An 11328-nucleotide genomic window follows, 5' to 3' on the forward strand; every position below is an offset into this window, starting at 1 on the left:
AAATCTGTCTCCCTTAATAGATTGTGTAGTCTTCCACATGAGGGTCATACCACCTTCAACCCTAAATTTAAGACTTTTGAAACACTGCCTAATTCTCAGTGCCTTCCACAACAGAAGCTTACTGTGAATTTCAAGGGACAGTTCTTGGTCTGCAGGAGGGCTTCCATGTTGTCATTTAAAACCCCAAGACTCCTGTCCAAGCTGTGTGTCTCAGCTGGTTAGAGCATCATCCAGTACACCAAAAGGTTGCGGGTTCTATTCCAGTCAAGGCACATGCAAGAAGCAACATCCATCTCTCTCTCTCTCTCTCTCTCTCTCTCTCTCTCTCTCTCTCTCTCTCTTTCTCTCAAAAGCACTAAAAACATATCCTCAAATGAAGATTAAAATATAAAAACAAAAAAAAAACAAGCTCCTTTCATCTTGTGGCTCCACCTTCCCTTGAGGTTCTCTGCATTCAACTGGAAGGGAGCAAGGTCCTTCAGTTTTTGCACATGCCAGACTCAACACGCTGGATAGATCACTGTGCTGGTCCCTTGGTTATAAAGAGATGCATCAGGACTTCATTTTTGTCACTCTCCTGCAAATTATTGTCTAAGACCACAAATTCATGTTTGCTGGTTGGAAGTAGCAGTTTGGCTGTGGTCAATTTCCTTTTTTTCCAGGCCACTCAGTGAGACTACATTTCCCAGTCTCCCCTTGCAGCGAGGTTGAGGCCATGTGAGTGAGTTGTGGCCAATGGAATGTGAGCAGAACTGAAGAGTGCTACTTCCAACCAGGTTCATAAAAAGCTTCCGTATGCAATCCTTCATCCCCTTTCCTCATCTTCCAGTTGAATGCAGAGACCTTCAAGGGAGCTCTTCTGTTAACTTTTGCAATGGTGTCTTGTTAGCACTTTCCTGTCAACTTTTTCTGATTGTGTCAATCAGGGGAAGAGACCAATGTAGAAGTCGGTTTTTCAAGAGTTGCATCAAGTCCAACAGCACTTTCCCCCACAAAGACATGTCCTTCTCTTGCTTAAAGTAGCACTAACCGAACAGGAGATGGGTCCGGTGTGACTTCTCTACCCAGGGGCTAGTTCTAAATTTTACTCCAAATTGAGTGTATTTCTTTACGGAGTGTGTATTTCACAGGCTGTGAAACTACTGGCACTGGTTTAGCTAGTCTGGGCGGGGATGGGACTTTCTACCCACTATTCAATTGAACCCATGGGTGTGATAACTGAATCATTCCACAAAATAAAACAAGCCTGAATGTCTTTGGCCACAGCTAACAGCAATAAAGGGTAGGGTCCGGAAGCTTTATTTTCACAAGGTAAATTCTTGTCTATGACACCATCACACCCATCCCCCACACCTTCACCCTCCCCCTGCTTCCAACCCAACTTCAGTCTAGGAGGGGTTCCTTGTGTTTTATTCTCCAAAAACAATCCCTTGCAATGCTTAGCATTTGTGGGTGTAATTGTCTCTTTCAGCTCCGGAAGGGACAGATCACATTCATTACAGTATCCCAGATGCCTGGCTCAGTTAAGTGACCCATAGATATATGTATTGACGACCGGCTGACAGCCTTCTCCCTGTGATTAACTTAGGGGGGGAAGTCAAAAAGAACATCGCATTTAACTGAGCATCTATCTGAGTTCCATGCTGACTCTACCTTTTCTAGCTTTGTGACTCTGGGAAAGTCACCCAGACTTTCTGAGCTTCTATTTCCTCATCTGCAAAGTAAGGATGATAAGAATATTATCCTCCTCCTTCAGAGCATTTCCCAGGAGCAAATGCGATTATGGACTTCTAAGTGCTTAGTGCACATTAGCCAGAGTCAGTTACGTGGTGAACATTTTTAACGTTGATGCAATAAAAAACATTTTATGGTGGAAAATAAGATGAGTAACTTAAAAATGGAGGATATGATCATCTGTATCTTTGCCATGTGTAGTCAGTTTATTTGAGGTAAAAAGGATATCCATAGCACAGAGGAACTTGTAGAAGTGGCAGCAAATAAACACATTTATTTTCTGCCTTACCTTGCCCAGACTATTTTTTTAAAATATATTTTTCTTGATTTCAGAGAGGAAAGGAGAGGGAGAGAGAGATAGAAACATTAATGATGAGAGAGAATCACTGATCGGCTGCCTGCTGCATACCCACCTGGGATCGAGCCCACAACCCAGGCATGTGCCCTTGACCAGAATCGAAACTGGGACCTTTCAGTCCGCAGGCCAACGCTCTATCCATTGAGCCAAACCAGCTAGGGCCAGACTATTTTTTCAAAATATCTTTTTATTGATCTCAGAGAAGAAAGGATAGAAAGATAGAAACATCAATAATGAGAGAGAATCATTGATCAGCTGCCTCCTGCACACCCCACACTGGGGATTGAGCCCACAACTCGAGCATGTACCCTGACTAGAATCAAACCATGACCTCCTGGTTCATAGGTCTACTCTCAACCATTGAGCCACGCTGGTTAGGGCTTGTCTAGACTATTTGACTGCAAGTTCCTTGAGATCCTGGATCCTGGATTATTCATCACTGAGTGCCAAACCCTAGGTCAGGGTTGGGCCTGGGCATATTCTAAATATATTTACTGAATGAATGACTACCTGACCTCAATGATAATCACATTTCCTCCAGCTGTTGTACCCACTCCTTCCTTCTGGGAATTAAGTTGCTTTACCTGTACCCAAATTCTGTCCATCTTCCAGCACTTTCTTATGAATCCACCCCTGAATTTTGTTTCCTCCTGGCATGGGATCATATCTAATCACTAATTCTCTGGATTAGCCAAATGACACCCTAATTTCCAAGAGTACCTACAGGTTCTGACTCTTCAGGGATGTGTTAAGGACACCCACCCAGGCAGAACTTGTAGGAAACTGACCCAATAAAAGAAGTTACCATCGGGTGGTGGCCAGGGGCTGTGAGGAGGGGAAATGGGGAATTGTTGTTTAATGGGTATAAAGTTTTCATTTTGCAAGATGAAAATGTGCTGGAGATTGGTTGCATAAAATGTGAATATATTAAACACTACTGTGCCCTTAAAAATGGGTAAAACAGCTTTTCCACGTGCTCTCCCATCCCCTCAGTGCTGCTCCCCCCGCGCCGGGCTGACGCAGAGCTCCTGCTCCTGTAAGCCAATGCCTCTCTCATCTCCCATATCCGCCAGATCTGGGTCATCAGAGATAAGCTGTGCCTGAAGGTGGAGGAGATGGTCAGTAGATTAGAGGATAACAATGATGACAGTCATTGGTGGAAATTTCTCCACCGAAGGCCCCAAGGGTGAAGGTACTGGAAGCTCAGTCATCACTGGTGTTGATATTGTCATGAACCATCATTTGCAGGAAACCAGCTTCACAAAAGCCAACAGGAAGCACATCAAAGATGACACGAAATCAAACAAAGGGAAACGTGAAGAATGTGAAGAAGCCACGCCAGCCAGGGCTGCATGTTTCACTTTAGCTGCTGGATATTTCCACCTAGGCATCCCAATAATGTCACCTAAATAAAATAGCACTTCTGCCCTAGCCGGTTGCTCAGTGGTTAGAGCATCAGCCTGTGGACTGAAGGGTCTCAGGTTTGATTCTAGTCAAGGGTACTTACCTCAGTTGCAGACTTGATCCCCAACTCAGTAGGGGCATGTGCAGGAGGCAACCAATCCATGTGCCTCTGTCACATCAACGTTTCTCTCTCTCTGTCTCTCCCCCTCCCTTCCACTCTCTCTAAAAATCAATGGCCAAAATATACTCGGGTGCGGATTAACAAAATGAAATAGCACTTCTGCAAACACTGGTTTTACTCTTAAAGTTTCCACATTAAGCCTAATAATATTGTTCTGCCAAAATCTTGAATTACGGTGACTTTAGGTCTGAGATTATCTAGGCAGGCAAATCTTCTCCTTACTGTTTTTCTTTTTCATAGTTTTCTTAACCTAATATTGGACATTTATTTTTCCCAATGAAGTGTATGATTATTTTGTTCAATTCCAAGGGGAAAAAAAACACACCTTTTCATTCTGGTGGAAACTGCATGAAATCAATTTTAAGAGAATTGACTTTTTTGTGATATAAGATTTCCCTTCCCAAAATATGGAAGGCCTTTGCTATTGAAATCTTTGTGTTTTAACAAGATAGCAAGAGATTTTCCCCTATACTTTATGTTATTTTTTGTTATAATTATTCCTAAATAATTTATAGTTTTTGTCACAATTGAACATGGAAAAATATGTTCTTGCTTTTATTTTTAGTTGGCTTTTATTAGAACAGGAAAAAAGCTATGGGTTTCTGTATATTTACCTAACATCCATCCACCTTATCACATTCTCTTAAGATAATATTTGCTATTGGTGTTTGGTAGTCAGTTTAGGAGTAATATAATTAAATTAATAACAATGCACCTACCTATATAGTTTAAGCTTAAAAAATTTGGCTCTCAAAGGAAATTTGAATCGTTGTACTGTTGATATTTGGCTCTGTTGACTAATGAGTTTGCCGACCACTGCCCTAGGGTCTTTTCATTATTAACAGCCCATCGTCTTCATTGGTCTATTCATGTTTCCCATCTCTTCTTGGGTCTGTTTTAATAGTTTGTAATTTGCCAGAAAAGCATGCATGTCCTGTAGGTTTTCGTATTCATTGCTGTAGGGTTGCCTATAGTGAGTCTCTTAAATCTTTTAATTTCTTGTGTGACTGGGGTTATGACTCTTTCCTCATTCCTAATCTATCTTTTCCCTCTTCAACCTTGCAAATCATTTATCTATTTTATATAGATATATAGTTTATTAATCTTCTCAGTAAACTTTTGGAGTTATTTTTATAGGTTTTGATTCATTTATTCGTCTTACTATTTTTGTCCTTTCTGTTATTTTTTCTATGTTATTACTTTCAACTTTTACCTTTATTGATTTCAATTTCCTGATTTCTTTTTTAAAGTGTTTTGCAATGACTATTTAGTTCCTTTATTTTTTGGTTTTACTTTTAAAGTGTGAGTGTGTTTTAGAGCTCTAAATGTCCCTCTTAGTACTGCTTTTGAATCCCATAGGTCTCAATAGAAAGTGGTTTCCTTTTCTTTGGTTTCTAGAGCGTTATAGTTCCCTTTTACTGCCTCTTTGATCCAAGATTAGAAATTGGTTTCTTAATTTGTAACTATTTATGGGGTTTAGGTCACCTTTAATCGTGATTTATAATTTTTTATTTTCATGAAAAAATATTTTCTTTATTTGTAGGTTATAAGAAGCCCTTATATGTATACTATACCAAGTTACTTCATTATGTTATTCAGTTCCACTGAATAATGTTTTGACTGGTATAACATTGTATTATTTTGTTGGTCTGAAAGATTTCCCCCCAGTTTTATTGACATACAGCAGTGTATCAATTTAAAGTGTACAGCACAATGAATGATTTTTTTTAAAAAAAACTGGTAATACTGGCTAATTGTGAGAAAGGTATTTTGACATCTATCATTATAATTCAATATATATAAATTGTTGTTGTTAATCCTCACCCAAGGATATTTTTCCATTGCTTTTTAGAGAGTGAAAGGGAGGGAAGAAGGGAAGAGAGAAACATCGATGTGAGAGAGACCATGTTGATTGTTTGCCTCCCGCATATGCCTGACCAGGGCTGGGATCGAACCTGCAACCTGTGTATGTACCCTGACTGGGAATCAAACCTGAGACCTTTTGGTGTACAGGACGACACTCCAACCAACTGAGCCACACCGGCCAGGGCTAGGCTAGTAGTTTAATCTGCCTCAGTTTTCCGACCTACCTTATGAAAATCGCCAGTATAAAGAGTTAGAATAATAGTAAGCAAATACAGGCGCTAACTACTGTTGCTACTTTCTCTGCCCCAGGGTCTGGGAGGACAGGCCTGGAGCTGTTGGCAAACGCCACAGGGCAGGCGAAGACTGAGAAGGAACAACCTCAACATGAAGGAGAGCGAAGCCAAGAGGAGATACCTGGGCCCTGATCACTGGGCTGATCCCTGGAGCAAACGGGCCCTAAAGCTGGTTGCACCCAGGATTTTTCAGACATTAGGCAATAAAACCCTTTTTTGCTTAATATCGACTTGAGTCAGAAAGAGTCTTGAATGATATGCAATGTTAAGCAACGTCCCGGGCTAGAAATGTGGGAACCGTTTCAATTCTTCCCTCTCACTCACTGTCAACAGCCTCTGTGGCAAGCTGCGCATTCTGCTTCCTCAATTTCTTTTACTTCTCTAACGCAGGGGAGAAAAAAAGAAAACCAGCATCTGCTGAGTACTGGTCATATTCTGGTCGACTGCGCTAGGACCCGTCCACTTCTTAATCTTGACACAATCCTCTGAGGAACCTGAGGTGACTTCTCAGGCCACGGTCCCGCAGTGAGCCAGCGGCAGTTCCAACTCCAGAGTCCACACTGTGTTGATAAACACTTGCCGAGGGTGGTGATAGACGGTGACTAGACTCATTGGGGTGATCACTTAGTCATGTGTGTAAGTGTCTAATCCCGGTCCCGGACACCAGAAGCAAATGTGATATTGTAAGTCAACTGCAATTAAAAATAAATAAATAAAGGTTCACTCGATGACGGGCAAAACCAAATACAACACAACAAAAAACATTTGTGAAATGAATAACCTCAGGAAGGATTCCTACAGAACTTGTTCCAGGAGGCACCCCACTTGGCACCGGCTGGGGGCTGCTTGGTCCTTTTTGAAAATGGCAATGACCCTAAAGCATTCCGGTCTGTGTCGAGTCACACCTACCTGTCCCGGCCACTTTTCTCTGGTCATCAACCACGAAAGCTCCCCATTTCTCAGCCCCAAAGCTTGCTGAGCCTGTTTGCAAAGAGAGGAGCAACACTAGGTAAGTTGTGGCCGCGTCCTATCCTTTAATCATATAAAGACAAACAAATGACCTGGCGATTTCCTCAGCATGAATTCGCACACACATGGGCACACATGCCTGGGCACAGGATGCATCCGTCCATCCGTCTTCTCAAAAACGGAGTCCTCTCTGAACAGTCCTATAAAACGACTTCCACCGCCATTGCTGGGGCCCTCACATTTGTCCATGAGTATGGCTTGCCCTACAGATGCCCCCTTTCTGTTCCTCAAATCTGCTGAGCTCAGGCTGAGACTTCGGCCCTCTCCTGGGAAGCTCCTGCCAGCCCTCCGCACACTGCCAGCGCCTGCTCCTCCTCTGGGTCTCTGCCTTAAGGACACCCTTCCTGCCCACCCTGTCTAAGGTCAGCACCTCTTATTCAGAATCTCAGGCCCTTCCTTGATGGTTTTCTTTGCAACCCTGAGAACAACATGCAACTATTTTTTTCGCTTGTATGTTTACTTGGGTTTTGTTTGTATTTGTATGTGTTTTTCTCTGTCTTTCTCCTTTATTAGAAGGAAACTGAATGGGCATCTTGAGAGCAGGAGACCTGTTTGTTTCTGCTGTATCCCCAGTAGCTCACAGAGGCCTGAGTGTAGCAAGTGCTCAATGTGTATAGAATGTCTCAAAAATATGTATACATGCACTGTGAATCATTATAAAGGTCATGATTATTCAAATACATTTCATTTTCAAAACTGAATTATCAGCTAGTAAAGTATGTGTACATTTTTGGGGGCACCCTGTATTTGTTTAATGAATGAAAAAAAAACAGACATTAGAACATAGGACTTGGAGGGCTGATTGTACCCCATCACAGATGACCTGGTGGGCCCCTTTCAAAATGCTTGATCGGTATAAATGGGTAAAATCCCCAAACCTTGAATCCTTCTCCTTTCCATACAATTCAGTTGACCCTGAATTACTTCTACATTCTTTTCCTATTCTTGTGTGGCTGTCTTAGACCATGACTCTGAAGACATTTAATGTTATCTCATGTGATCCTGAACTCTTTCTTATGCCTTTGTCTGGCTTGGCCCCAACTTTGAAGTCATGCTCGTGAAAAAGCCCTACACTTCTTCCAAGGGCTCAGTGTCCAGCTGTGGAGCAAGGCAAGTGAGATGTACTGTGGAGAAGAGGGGGACACAGGGGACTCTGGAAGAACAAAGAAACAGAGCCTTGTCCTGAGGAAGAGCAGGGATGGCAGGGGAGTGTTGAAACACAACTCTCTATTGCACATCTTCCATGGATCCAGGTTCTCTCTCCTACTATCTCAGTTAATGCTCACCACAGTCCTGTGGTGTTGATGGTTTTATCACTATTTTGTTATTAAGAGCACAGTCAGGCACAACATAATGATGTTTCAGTCAAGGGCCCACTGCATAAACCACAGTGATCCCATAAGATTATAATAGAACTGAACACTTTTTTTTTTCACTGTGGATATTTTTCCCATTGATTTTTAGAGAGAGTGGAAGGGAGAGGTGGGTGCGGGGGGAGAGAGAGAGAGATTTATGTGAGAGACACATGGATTGGTTACCTTCTGCATGCACCCCAACTGGGGCCAGGGATCAAACCTGCAACCCAGGTACATGCCCTTGACCAGGAAGCGAACCTGTGACCCTTCGGTGCACAGGATGATGCTCTATCCACTGACATTTTATATATATATATATATATATATATATATATATATATATATATATTGATTTCAGAGAGGAAGGGAAAGGGACAGAGAGATAGAAACATCAATGATGAGAGAGAATCATTGATTGGCTTCCTCCTGCATGCTCCCCACTGGGGTTCGAGCCTGCAATCTGGGCATATGTCCTGACTGGGAATCGAACCGGTGACCTCTTGGTTCCTGGGTCAATGCTCAACCGCTGAGCTACACCCAACTGGGCAAAACTGAACATTTTCTATGGCCTAGACTCTAGGCCCTAGAGACATATCAGCTGTGGTAAATTCACACTGCAACACCTTACAATTGCCTACAGTGTTCATTACAGTCACATGCTGTGCAGGTTTGTAGCCCAGGAACAATAGGCTCTACCAGAGAGCCTAGGGCTGCAGTGGGCTATGCCCCTAGGTTTGTGTATGTGCACTCTGTGATGTTGGCACAATGAAGAAATCGCCTAGTGATGCATTTCTCAGCAGCTATCCCCGTTGTTAAGCAGCACATGAGTGTAACAGAAAACCATGAACTTCTGCGATACGTAGGCTTGGTGGCACATTATTAATCTCCTTTAATGGCCAGATCTCAGCTTTGGGGCTGAGAAATGGGTAGATTTAGTGGCTGGTGACCAATTCCCAGAGAAAAGTGGCCAGAACGGGTAGGTGTGACTCTTGACACAGACCACATTATCCACTATAGCAGTGATGGCGAACCTTTTGAGCTTGGCGGGTCAGCATTTGAAAGCCCTAACTTAACTCTGGTGCCGTGTCACATATCGAAATTTTTTGATATTTGCAACCATAGTAAAACAAAGATGTATATTTTTGATATTTATTTTATATATTTAAATGCCATTTAACAAAGAAAAATCAACCAAAAAAATGAGTTCAAGTGTCACCTCTGACACGCATGTCATAGGTTCATCATCACTGTACTACAGGGTCCTTGGGCCGGTTACTTAAGTTTCCTCATCTTTATTCTGGGGATGATAACTAGAGTTCCTATGAATATGAAGTGGTGAAGATGTATCTTGATATATTCACAAAATAAAATGATTTTGTGCTTGGCACATAATAGGCACCCAATAAATCACAGCTTTTCAAAATGAAGACATTTGCCCAAGATCCTCATAGTGTGGCCTAGAATTTGATGACCTCTTGCTCCAGGAGATCCCAAGCATATTTTCTATACAGGCTGCACTTGCCACATGTGAGCTCTTCTAGGACAGGGACAATGCTGCCTACCTCCTTGGCCTAGTGACCTATACAAACTAGTGAGTGGTTATTTCTCACACACTAGTCTCTTGAAATAAGACAGCATTTATTATGCAGAAATTGAGTGTTCTGCTGCATGGTATGCGTGAATGTTAGTAGACTAGGCAAATACCCCTTTGAGATAAGCACCCAGGATCCCTTTCCACTACCTTCCACCTCCAGGAACAACACCTTCTGCACACATGTCTAACCAGGAAGAAGATAAAACAAAGTTTCAGTGATGTGAGTCATTCGAATTTTATGTTCAAACACATGAAAGAAAATACAACTCATTAGAGTCACACTGAGGAACGAACGACATTTTAACCTCAGCTAAACTAACACATTGTTTTGTCCACAACCAGAAACAATTAAGGTTTTTATATACAGTAGTGCATGACTATGTGCCTATCTCATGATCCATTAAGTGATTCATTCCCTCTCCATCCCTCTGCTCATTTCCTAAGAACTGCCATTTCCTATTTCTCTGTTAAATCCATTCTCTCCTTTCCATCCCTGCCCGGCCCTCTTCATCCTGCACTCTCTATGGCAGTGATGGTGAACCTATGACATGCGTATCAGAGGTGACACTTGAACTCATTTTTTTGGTTGATTTTTCTTAGTTAAATGGCATTTAAATATATAAAATAAATATAAAAAATATAAGTCTTTGTTTTACTATGGTTGCAAATATCAAAAAATTTCTATATGTGACATGGCACCAGAGTTAAGTTAGGGTTTTTCAAAATGCTGACACACCGAGCTCAAAAGGTTTGCCATCACTGCTCTGTGGAGTTACCCCTGGAGGGAGCTCCCTGATGTCAGTCTGGCCTTTTAGAATTCAGGCTGCACACTGGCACCAGACAGGTCGCTCCAAAATGCTAGTGGCCATGTCCCTGCTCTTCCCCTAACCCTTCAATATCTTCCCTTGTCCACCCCATCAGCTTTGAACAAAAGCCCCAGTAACCTGGCAAGAGGAAGGTTGGATATCTCTTGAGCATTGTTGAGACTTAACTAAGACCAGCTGTCCAGTTCTTACTTTAAAACATGTTTCAAGTCCTGGCCAGTGTTCTCCGTGGTTAGAGCGTCAGCCCATGCACCAAAGAGTTGCAGGTTCAATCCCTAGCCCCAGTCTGGGTGTGCATAGAAGGAAGGCAACCAATTGTTGTGTCTCTCTCACATTGATGTTTCTCTCTCTCTCTCCCTCTCCCTCCCTCCCTTTCACTCTCTCTAAAAATCAATGGAAAAAATATCCTCTGGTGAGGATTAACAAAAAACAAACAACAAAAGGCACGTTTCGCCCTAACCAGTTTGGCTCAGTGGATAGAGCGTTGGCCTGCAAACTCAAGGGTCCCAGCTTCAATACCAGTCAAGGGCGTGTACAGTGGGGGGGGTGCAGGAGGCAGCTGATCGATGTTTCTCTCTCATTGGTGTTTCTACGTCTCTATCGCTCTCCCTTCCTCTCTGTAAAAAATCAATAAAATATATTTTTAAAAAAGGCATGTTTCAAGAACCTTAAATACCTTATGAAGTAAAT

This window comes from Myotis nattereri, assembly GCF_964212035.1.
Source record: "Myotis nattereri genome assembly, chromosome: 1".
Taxonomy (NCBI): domain Eukaryota; kingdom Metazoa; phylum Chordata; class Mammalia; order Chiroptera; family Vespertilionidae; genus Myotis; species Myotis nattereri.